Genomic DNA, 12,117 nt, shown 5'->3' on the forward strand with positions numbered 1-12,117 from the left:
GCAGGGAAAAAATTGAATCACACATTGTTGCTGCTTTAGATTTTAAGGTAAGGTAAATGTATTTATATATCGCTTTTCAGTCACAAGATGATTCGAAGTGCTGCACATGAACAGAAAAAACACTACAGAGGAAAAACAATGGAATAAGCTAAATAAATCCTTGACTAGAATTCTTTCATACATTAACAAACATGCAGAAAGACTTAATTGTTCCAATTAGTAATAAGAGAAGTATTTAACCTGCAGTGTTAAAGACCCACAGAACTGTTTAGGATAGCAGCTGTGTTTAAAATATCAAAGCAACCTCTGAGTATAAAGGCTGATCTTTGTTCACATAAAGACAACAGGAGAGACTTTCTTAAATGCGCCACATATTTTAAATCTTTATCTATTACCTTACAAAATTATTCACATAGCTTAAATAATTCCACGTCACATAGCCACAGATTTTTTTGTTTTACTGTGATTTTATGCAATATGTCAGGACTTAGTTGAAAAGGGAAAGGAAAATTACATTACTTAAAATAAGTTTTATCAAAAAAAGAAATCTGAAAAGTGTGGCGTGCACATCAACTCAGCTTTCCTGAATCAATAGCTTGTTTGTACCAGCTTTGCACATCTGAGGTATGCCTGTTTTTCTTTACAAACCACCCAAGCTCAGTCAGATTGGATTAAGAGTATATGTCATTATCAATTGTGAAATTGCTTTTTTTACCCTGCATTTAGCTCTATCCATGAACTATCCCCAACTTCCTTGTCCCTGCTTATGGGAAGTTCTCATCATCCTTTGGTGTTTTTTGGGTTTCTTTTATGTTTTCTAGTTGAAGTCATTTAAATAAATTCTTGTTCTTTGTATGTTTTGTGTTATTTCTGTTTATTTTCTTTCCTATGGTTACCTCTCATCAAAGATGTCATTATAGTAAAACATAATTTCCCATTAAAGGGGAGGTTTCCTCTCCACTGTCGCTTCATGCTTGCTCGGTATGAGGGATTGCTGCAAAGCCATCAACAATGCAGACGACTGTCCCTGTAGCTCTACGCTCTTTCATAAGGAGTGAATGCTGCTTGTCAAGACTTTGATGCAATCAACTGGGTTCCCTTAGAAAGGACAGCTTTTTTGACCAATCTGTATAATCTGTTTGCATTTGACTTTGTAAAATGTGTTGAGATGACATGTTTCATGAATTGGCGCTATATAAATAAAATTGAATTGAAAAGATAATGATTATTGATTCTTCATTCTCTGCCCAGATCTTGGTCATTCATCTCCTCAGTTCATCTGCCTTCATTTAGTATCAGCCGTTCCTCATTTACTACCCGATTACTCGCACAGGTGTCTCCATGCTTTACTCCTTCCCCTGTATATAAGCTGTCTGGTTGTCATTGTTCATCGCTGGATTCTTCTGATATTTATACTGACTCTCTTAAATAAACCTCCAATCTTAATTTGTTTTCCAATGCTAACCCAGTTTGTCGAGTAAAAACTGTTTTTTTGTTGTCTTTGGGAAAGTTTCTGGTCTCCGCTGTTGTTTTACTAACAAATTAAGTGTATCAGCGAAGCTCCTGAAAGTTGCAGGTCAGCCTCTTCCAGAACGATGGACCAGAACAATACCAAATACAGGGGATGTGAGCGAGAGGTGTGGGCTCTGCGGCGTCCAAGGTTTCAGCTCAATCAATATCCGACTGTCAGACCTCAATTTAGAAACGCCGCCCTCTCCTTAAAAAAGAAAAGAAGGACTTCTTTCTACAGCTGCAGCTCAGGGTTGCTTCTCTTTCTTTTCAGCTTTGGAACTAAACAATGACAACAAAACCCACCGAATACACCTTATTTTTTTTACTGCTAAATCATTTTATATCTTCTGTTTTTTATTGCACTTCAATAGCTGATTTGTAAGCATTAACATTGTTGGAATCATTCGGTAAATGTGCAAAAACTGCTAAAAAAGATATAAAGCTCTGCACATGATTATAAACCAGTATCAAGCCGAACTTGAACTTTTCCAGCTCCTCCATCAAAGTTGTCGGTCATCCATTACTTTTTAGTATTATGTTTCCAAGCTGCTAAACCTGTAGCCACGTGTTAAAGTGAATTCATTAGTTCTCCAGGCCTTTTGCAGGTGTCCTATATCATCTTATTTTTTACACTTGGGCTGTTTTTTTTCCCTCAGCACTCCTTTTCAATCAAGAACTGGATCATTTTCAGAGGAATGATACAAAACTCTAATCTTTGCATCAATTAGACGTAATAATGACAAACGGGGTTTTTGTCAAAACCAGACAGAGAACATAGCAAAGAACCAGCAGTAGCAGTCTGTCACAATGCCTCTGTTCCCACTTTTTTAGTTGAAGCCATGTAAAATACCAAAGATATCACAGTTTGATGTGTAGAAACCTGGAGGAGGCCCATCTCACAAGTCCTTTCTTAGTTCTGTTGCTTTAATTTCTCAATCACATGATTTTCAGACACCGTTCATCTGCTGTAGATAGTTTTTGTTTGCCACCACTTTCCTCTTTTGTTTAAAGTCAACTTGGCACCGGACCCTCTGATGGCTCGGCTCAAGAACTGGACTGAAAATGTGTGAAAAGGCCGCCAACCAGAAACCTTGAAAGACCCTTTGACTGTTTCCAGTTAACTTTATTTTCTTGCTTAAGTATTAAAATCTATCAGAGGAGAACCAGAAACTTTAATTTACTCTATTTGGATTTGACAGTTCAACTTAATATATCGCATAGATATGTGGTGAAAGGAAAATAATACGTGTTTTTTTTAACAAATCGAAATCTGTGCGCTGCCTCATAAATTTCCATTCAGCCCCTTTTACTCCATGACTTTAAAATAAAATCCAGTGCAACCAATTACCCCAGTGCCCCCTAGGGGGTCGTGAAGGTACTACAGGGGGGCGCAGGAAAAGCCTTTTCTTTTACCGTCCAGAAAATAAAGGCCTTCTAAATGTGACAACAGCACCCCCTGCTGTTTGGCCAGTACCTGCGGTCAGTAGTATGAGGAATATGATTGAACTCCTAAAAAAGTACAAAACTTAATGTAACTAAGGCTATGTTTCTCAGGGCTTAATAAGATTTTTGCTATACGAGGTACATAGCTAGTTAGAAGTTGACTGCAGGTAAAGGTAGGGCTAAAAAAGATTTATAATTGTTAACATTATATAGTTAAAAAGTGTGACAATATTGAGACATTATAGCTGCTTAAGAAGTTTAAGACACAGTTAGGTTATAAACAATCAGGCAAAACAATATCGCACAAAAAAAGTGCAAGGTATAATGTTTGGAGCTTGACAAACCAAAATTATAATTTTGGACCTACATGAAAAATTATTTTGTTAGTGAAAACTAACATTGCATGATAGTGGCAGCAGCATGCTGTGGGGATGCATCTCTTCAGCAGAGACAGGGACGCCGGTAAGAGTTGACGGATTAGATCAGATAGCGGGCAACGCTGGGCGGGCTGGATGTTCCCCTTCCCACAGGACTGACTCTAAACATGCAGCCAGAGAAACAGAGGAATGGTTTAGAACAAAGCATTGTAATATTGAATGGCCTAGTCAAAGTCCAGGCCTAAATCTAAGTTAAGAATCTGTAGAGAGGGTTGAAAAGTTTGCTTTCAGAGATGCTTCTATCTAATCTTTCAGGGTTCCTACAAAGTATCAACTCTTCAGATAATTTTCTTTTCATTTTACAGTCATGTGATACCTTGTGTTGGCCAACTGCCTATAATCCCTACAATACACCAAAATGCAAAGAGGTTTGTGGTTGTAACCGGACAAAATGTGAAAAAGTTCAGACATGAATTCTTAAAGGCACTATAATATATATATATATATATATATCCTGTTGGTTAAGAGCAGATCATACTAACACTGTTTTGGGATATTACACAGGATGACTAAACAGAGATAATTTAGTAAAATGACAACATTTCTTCTGAGGTGTAAAATAAATAGGTCTGCCTCACGCTTTTCTAAGCAAATGTATTCAGCCGGAGCAGATAAATGAAAGTCAGGAGAGATGTTTCAGTAATTTCAGCATCCAATAACCCACCTGTTTGCAGTATTGAGATAAAAGCGATTTTTACCTTCCTAAAAAAAAAAAAAAAAAAAAAAAAGCAGGACTTGTTTTCCGCTGCTGCTAGTATCTTAGTTAAAATATTTGTTCCCAACCTGTTAACATTCCCAGGGCAGCAGGGTTTTTCTCCCCGTCAAAGCCTCTGGCATCTTTAAAGTATGCTGAAAGTGTTTTTGGGCGCTGATACGCACCCTGGTGATCGTTCTCAAATTTCTGCTTCAATTAGAAGCAACATTCTGGATTGTTTATATCACAGTTTATTGCTCACATTTTTAAAAAAATATCCCAAAGGACAAACATTTTTCTGGTTCATTTCCCCCCTGTTTAAAAAAAATAAAAAGAAAAAAAAATGTTTTAGTGAGAACAAAACTTGACAAACGGAGCAGCAACGGTTTGATCTTTTGTTTTAAATGAAGCACAACAGCGCCACCTGTGGGACATTTTCCTGATTCTACCTGAGATGATTCCGGGTGAGTATGCATCTGTGTATGTATGGAGGAAATGTCTAATCAATGGTATGAAAATCAATGTATATTTTCCAAAATATCATAAATAAGAGCCAACGCCATATTTATATATCCTATTCTATCCAGAGGTGGATAGATAATCTTTTCTTTTTTTTCTTACAGAGCATCAAGACCAAGGAACATATCATGGTCATTTCGGATTATGGACTAGGAGAAAAACTAATTTATTGCTCTTTCAAAACATCATCGCTTTGTGAGTTTTCAGTGACAACCTCGTCGGACAGAAGGTCCCGGCAGACAGACGCAGAATGATGGTTTTTAAACATTGTTCCTTAAATTGAGTGCATTTTTGCTTTGATTAAAGCATTGCTTAAGAGACTTGCCCTTGACTGGACCCATTGTGCAGCGCTGTGGTTTTGAAGGATGTGTGATTAAACACTGCTCGCCTCTCAAACTCCACACAGCGCCGGTATTTTGTGCTCTGCGTGCCTGGGGTATTTACAACAGTAGCACGCAGACGAGAAAAAAACAGTAAGGACGTACCTGAGCATGTTCACCTCCAAAATCCGGTTAAAGAACCGAAATGGACGGATTAAAATGTGCAGCACAGCGGCATCATTGTATCAAGCTCATCAGATGGGAGAGGGGTCGCTGAGGAAAATACTTTTTGCTCGCTCAAGGCCGTCTTTATTCACATTGGTTGAATTTGGCAAAGAAGACAAAGGGTTGTCGGATATTATTTTACAGAAAAAATGGTTTTAGTGCTAATAGTTACATGCAATGTTTAACTTTGTTGTTTTATTTATTTAGAATTTGCATCTTGGGACATCGCAGACGTCATGGTTTTTGGTAGAAAAAGAACCAAAATGCAGAGTGTGGCCAAAACTTTTTTCTTAGTAATGAAAAAGAAATAAAAAAAATTCACAAAGCAAAGCAGGCAGTAACGGGCATGTTACCGGAGAGAGTAATAACGATTCCAGTAGGAAGCGATGAGAAAACAGGAGCTTAATTGCTGAGGCAGGGGTGGAACATGACAAAGACGCCAGATGAGCTAATCAGAGGAAATGTGGAGCAGCTGTGGCGATAGGAAAGTAGGGAAGCTTCTTCTTCTTCTTCTTGATTTTTTTATTGGCGGTTGGCAAAAAACGTTTAGGTGAGCTAAGTAGGGAAGCTGATGGAGGGAGAATAATTAACACAACTGGAGCCGAGCTCAGAAACAGAGAGACTATCAACCAAGGGGAAAAGATAAGCAGAGGTCTAATTGAACAGAGCAGAGCACAATCATAAATTAATAAACTCAACACAAAAAAATTACCTAATATGGCAAAACCCTTGTGGCAAAAATATACCACAGAATATGGCAAGACATAAGGCAATAAACTATGGAGAAAATGCAGAATGCTGCACAATAACTGTAACAAAACCACAATTAACTATAACTGTAACTGTAATAACCTATGTGCAATATCTAATATGCAATTCTATTTAATACATTGTGCAATAATCCTGAACGAAGTGACTTCTGCTGCTATTACCACCTGAATATATGTCAATACACATGTATATAAGTCACCGTGAATGTACATAAAATATCCTCTGCCTTATTTCTATTTTGTATTTTTTATTCTTATTTTCCTATCTACTTCTTTTTGATCCACTGTATAAATGAGGACACACTTTATTTACCTGATGCACCTTGTCCTACTTTTGGCACCTTCTTCTGATTATTGAGCCGATGTGGCATGGGAATTTCTCCAATGTGAGATTAATAAAGCCTATCTTATCTTATCTTATCTTAGAAAACATAAAAACAGATTGTTTTATATAATAATACCTTTGAGAATAATAAATTAAGCAGAATCCACACAATGTAAACAGACCAGAAACAGGAAACGAACTGGAAATGCATCAAATATTCTTAGTATACAGTCACAGGCATTGGATCAGGAAGTGTTAGGGCAGAGGGGAGTCATTTCTTTCCAGTGTCGCCACGTGCTTGCTCGGGATGAACCAGGACACCTTGTGGCAAAACTAGATTGCCTCCATTAAATTGATCACTGATCAGTATTTATTTTAAACTACATGCCACACGATGAGTGGTTTTTTTCAGAAATCATTGATACACTCGATCAGTGCGAAATAACTGACTCGGGCTGAAGAGGCCCTGAAAACACTTTCGATGTTCATTTTTGGCAAACTTGCTGTGGTTATCTACCCTTGATATTAGAATTTGCCAAAATAAAATATAACCAGAAAAGGAAAGTCTGATTGGATTTTACAGATATATCTAAATTTTAACCAAAAACTAAACCTAACCATGGCTTCTGCTCTTATGCACATATGTGTTTATAAATCTTTATAAATCATTTGCATCTAACATCCCAAATATTTTTGTTATACTTGGTCACAGTCATCTCTGGGAAAATAATATTCTCGTAGACTTGAACAAAGAAAAAAATGGGACACATTAGATTCAGGTTAATGCTAATTATAAACTAAAATCTACACGTTTTAAAATAGCGAGTAAAGTATGTTGCATCCCACAAATCAAAGTTTCTAAGCATATGTTTGTATAGCGGATAAAGCCATGTTCATGAATAATAAGTGTAGTAAACAGTTTATTTGAAAAGCATTACATCTGTCTGAAGAAAGCTGCTGGAAATAGGAATTTTAAATACTTTGGGGTGTCCAGACGTTTGGCCAGATGGGCCAAAATCAGTAAATTGAAATTACTTTCAGGCCATGTAAACCAGATTAAAAATAGAAAATAGTCTTCATTTAATTTGTCTTTGTTTTTAGTTTTTGTTTTATGTTTTTCGTTGTTTTAGTTTTTTACATCAACAATAACTAATCATGCAACATATTAATAAAACGAACAAAGCAGTCGGATTTTTGTAGAAACATTTTCTTGAATTGGGATCCGGGTCACACAAAATCATTTCAAGAGGCACAAACGGCCGACTTTGGACACCCCTGGTCTCATCTAGTATTATTAACACAGATGTTCCTCTTTCGTTATTGTGATCTATTTTAAACCCTCAGCCCTTATTAAGCCAAACTGCATCAGGAGCGCTCATAGCGTCACGTTTTCAGTGGCTTCAGGAGGAACACAATACATCTCCATATAGAAGGCCATGAGCACAGCGCTGCACAACATGCACGCATATAGTCCAGTGTCCAGCTGTCTCTGTCTCAGCCATTACTGTAAGGGAATACCCCCAGTCAGCGCTCTAACCCACTCCATCAATCTCTCACTGTTTGACAGAAACTATGCCCACCTGTTCTCCCACAGTCCACACGCAGCCCCACAGAGGCCACACTCTGAGCCACTCCGGGCCTCATGTTTGGGCTGAATGAGGCCGCTTTGCTGCTTTCCTGCTCGTTTATTTAATAACCACAAAGCTATACTTTATTCCCAACTTAAAAATACTGCTAATATCTATATAATATGTTTGCTGAGATTTGTATGGAGTATGGAAATAGATGGGACCTTTAAATCAAACGTATGCCATTCTCTTCAGAGCTCTAAGACAATATCTACTAAAATATCCCAGATTTCTCAATATTAAACATTTGGGTTTTCAATCATATAAAGAAACACAGTTTAAAAGAAAACATATTCGGTATTTCATGTGTTTCATCTTTAAACAGATTTCAGTTCTCTGCAAAAGGAAGGTCTCTTGTATCGGACTGAGCTGAGGAGGGCGTACAATATGAAAAAAAGAAGAAGAAAAAGAAACCTTTCAGCTATATATACTTGCTGCTTGTCATCTGCTGCAGCTTTTAAGGACAGAAGGTGTCAGATTACTTTGTGCGGGCTCTTAGTTTGTTTTGTCACGGCTGTGAGGTGCCACACAAACCTCCTGCAGACCATTAAACTGTGGAATGCTGAAGAGCTTAAAACAGATCCAGTGGGCAGGAAAATTACATAACACAAGGCTTATTTTCTCACAAACTAAATGGACTTCAAAACAGGTCATATTATGAAGAATATAAAACATTTGTTACTTTTTTTTAAAAATGCACAATTATTTTTTGTTTGGATATCTGAATAATCTGAATCACCTTTATTTGCCCATGATAGTGAGCAGAATCAAGGAATTTGACTCATGCGGTCACAGAATATAGCTAAGTATCAATATATAAACAGTACGTTTTTTGTTTTATATTGTTATTAGGCCGATTTAGGCAAAAAGATCACTCTTGGCAAAAAAAAAAATGACTTAGGCCATTATTTTAGGATGATAACGATATGTAAAACAAGAAAAACAGGTAGGTCGTGAGCTTTTCACAGTGCAAATGTGCTTATTTTGTTTAACAGCAGCATAGCTGACTACTCAGGCTGTAAGGTGTTTATTATGTTGATTAGATTGACAGCCTGGACGGAGAAAATGTCTCCGTGGCGGCTGGCTTTTGCAGATGCTGTTCTGTATTGCTGAGCTGAAGGCAAAAGTCTAAAAATTTTGTGTCTAGTTGCCGTTTTCCTCACCCTAAACTTGTACAAGTCCTGGATGGAGGTAAGGTTAGCCTTGATGATCCTTTCTGCAGACCTGATTGTTCGTTACAGTTTGGACAGGTTCTGTTCTGTGGGTAAGCCACGACATACGGCGACGGATTTGCACAAAACAGACTGAATGATGGCAGCGGAGGCAATGTATTTATGTGACCTCACAGTAAATTCACAGAAATCCTTCAAAATCAAATAAAACAGATGCAAAAATAACTAAAAGTTAGAAATCTGGTATAAAACTCCACAGTGCTACTGAGTAATAAACCATTCTGAGTACAAATGTCTTAAATTTAGATTTAAGAGGAGGTCATTAAATGAGTGGAGATCCAGAGCCAAGGTGCCCGGTTGCCCCAAAGTTTATATGTAGTTCTCTGAACATACATGAAGAACTGGGAAGATGCTCTTAGGGATCTGCAGGGAATGCAGATCCCTAATGCAGATCTAAAATGGACCAGCAACCAGTGGGCAATGTGCTCCCGTCTGGGGGTGTCACTTAAAAGGCATGCAGCTGCGTTTTGGACCAACTGAAGCCTTGAGCTGATAAAAGCTTGTATAGCTTTCTCTAGATCGGCAAAAATAAATAAATGTTTGACTTTAACGTTAAAAAATCACCCCATATGTCTTAGTTGAGGTTTAACGGCTGTTTTTCCGCAGACAGACCTACAAGGAGGATGTGCTGAATATGACTGTTACCTTGTTTTAAACACATCTAGGTCTGAAGATCATCTGCATAACAGCGGAAAGACAAGTGGTGCTGAGTAGTCACTTCAAGGGGGAGCAAAGGGGCAAAAGCTGGGACTAGCAGGCTTAAGAATGCACCTCTGTAGGACCCTACATGACGGAGGAGCACTGGAGGAAGATAAGTTATTAACCACAACTGTGAAAGACCGTTCTGTCAGATAGAATATAAACAATTTATGTGCTGAGACTTAGAATGTGGAGGATGTTCACAAGAAGTCCACTGTCATCTTCACAGTGTTGAGCGAGTTAAGGCCCAATTGGTTCTGATCCACTTCCTGTCTTTCCTCTCTCATCTTCGGAGTCTGTGTAGAAGCAGTTCTGAACTGTGGATTTTATGTGAACTGTGGATTTTATTGTACAGCATTTTTATATGGAGCATTTTTAATATTGAGGCTTCATGTGGCTTTGTTTGTCTGTTTTCTATGTTGTGTCCTCTGATGTGTTTACATTGACTTTGCACTCTGAGCTACTTGCACATTTTTTTTCCAATGCAGGTAAAACTGCAAATGGCTAATAAAGTGAATCTGAACATGCAGAGAGAGATAAAAAAAAGAACAGCAAAACCAGCCGATAAAGTATTACAGGTACAAACGACAAACGTCTTGATAATGTCACTGAAAAATACATTGTGTTATTTAATACGGGATGTATCTGTAATGTTCTGTTCTGGTTCATGTTATTATTTTGGTTAAGTTAGCTTTCCTGCCTTAGGGTTTATTTCTGTTTCTAGTTTTGTATTGTGTTGGATTCATGTTTAGCCTGTTTACAGTTTTAGTTATCTGATCTCTTTATTAGTTCTCTTTTCAACTCTGTGTTTTCGTTCGGTCTTAGGTTTTATTCTCTAGTTCCTGTCAGCTCCCTCAATCGCTTCCACCTGTCCGTGATTAATTAGTTTCACTCTGCTCACCTGTTCGTCCGTTTATTTAAGCCTGCCTTAGTTCTCTGCTCCCTATCGGTTCGTCACTTGTTGCCATTTCGTGTCTCAGTTCTCCGCCGTTGGTAAGAGCCTCCCAGCACCTTGATTCTGTCCGTCAGCTAACCTGTTTTGTCTGTTTTTGCCTTATCTCAGTTTGCCTGTTACTTGCCAAGTGTTACCTGGATGTCCTCCTGTCCCATATGTTGGATCCTGTTCTGTCTCCCTGATTCCCACTCATCACCTCCTCTGTTAACAAACCCCGTTAAAAGCTTTTGCTACTGTGTGTGGCTGAATACCGGGTTCATCTCCACTCCAAGCGTTACAGTATCAAGTGACAGCTGAAGATAATAACAGGAATTTTTCTGGATAGAAGTGAATCTGTAAGCACCTGCAGGTGTTTGCGAGAGTTCACTTGTGTTTGTAAGGTTTATCCATAAGAAAAATGCTCAATAGTGGTTGTGTGGGGGCAGACACCCAGAGTGCCGGGGGCGGACACCGGGGAACCCCAGATGGCCAAAAGGACCCCCGGTGCAAAGGTGCCTTAGAGGGACCAACACAGGAAAAGCTGCCTCCTGCATCCTAGGGCAGAGCAGAGAGGAGCCCCAGGAAACCCTGCCTCTCCTGCAGACACAGGAGCTGTTGCTGGGCCCCAAAATAAGGTATGCTGTTCCCGCATTTAGCAGTCGTCACTGATTCTAAACTGGTTGTAATAATGCTAAACCAAACTGAAACGCAGAGTCATTTAAAATGGCGAAACAAAACAAACAAAAACATCACGTAAAAAAAGCTGTTACTTCCTTGCTGAATGTGTTAATTTATTCCAAATAACTTCCATTTTTTGCTTGTAATTAAATCGTTAGGCATTCATAAGTTTAATTAAATTTGGTTACTTTAATTCAATTCAATTCAATTCAATTTTATTTATATAGCGCCAAATCATGAAACATGTCATCTCAAGGCACTTTACAAAGTCAAGTTCAATCATATTATACAGATTGGGTCAGATTATACAGATTGGTCAAAAATGTCCTATATAAGGAAACCAGTTGATTGCATCAAAGTCCCGACAAGCAGCATTCACTCCTGGGGAACCGTAGAGCCACAGGAAGAGTCGTCTGCATTGTACATGGCTTTGCTGCAATCCCTCATACTGAGCAAGCATGAAGCGACAGTGGGAAGAAAAACCACCCATTAACGGGAAGGAAAAACCTCCGGCAGAACCGGGCTCAGTATGAACGGTCATCTGCCTCGACCGACTGGGGTTACAGAAGACAGAGCAGAGACACGACAAGAGAAACAAAAAAGCACAGAAGCACACATTGATTTAGTAATCTGTTCTACATTAGATGGTAGTAGCGGGTGAGCCGTCTTCTCTGGATGATGTCACAGTTAACAGACCAGGT

Source organism: Fundulus heteroclitus, chromosome 15 (assembly GCF_011125445.2).
Source record: "Fundulus heteroclitus isolate FHET01 chromosome 15, MU-UCD_Fhet_4.1, whole genome shotgun sequence".
NCBI classification, from domain to species: domain Eukaryota; kingdom Metazoa; phylum Chordata; class Actinopteri; order Cyprinodontiformes; family Fundulidae; genus Fundulus; species Fundulus heteroclitus.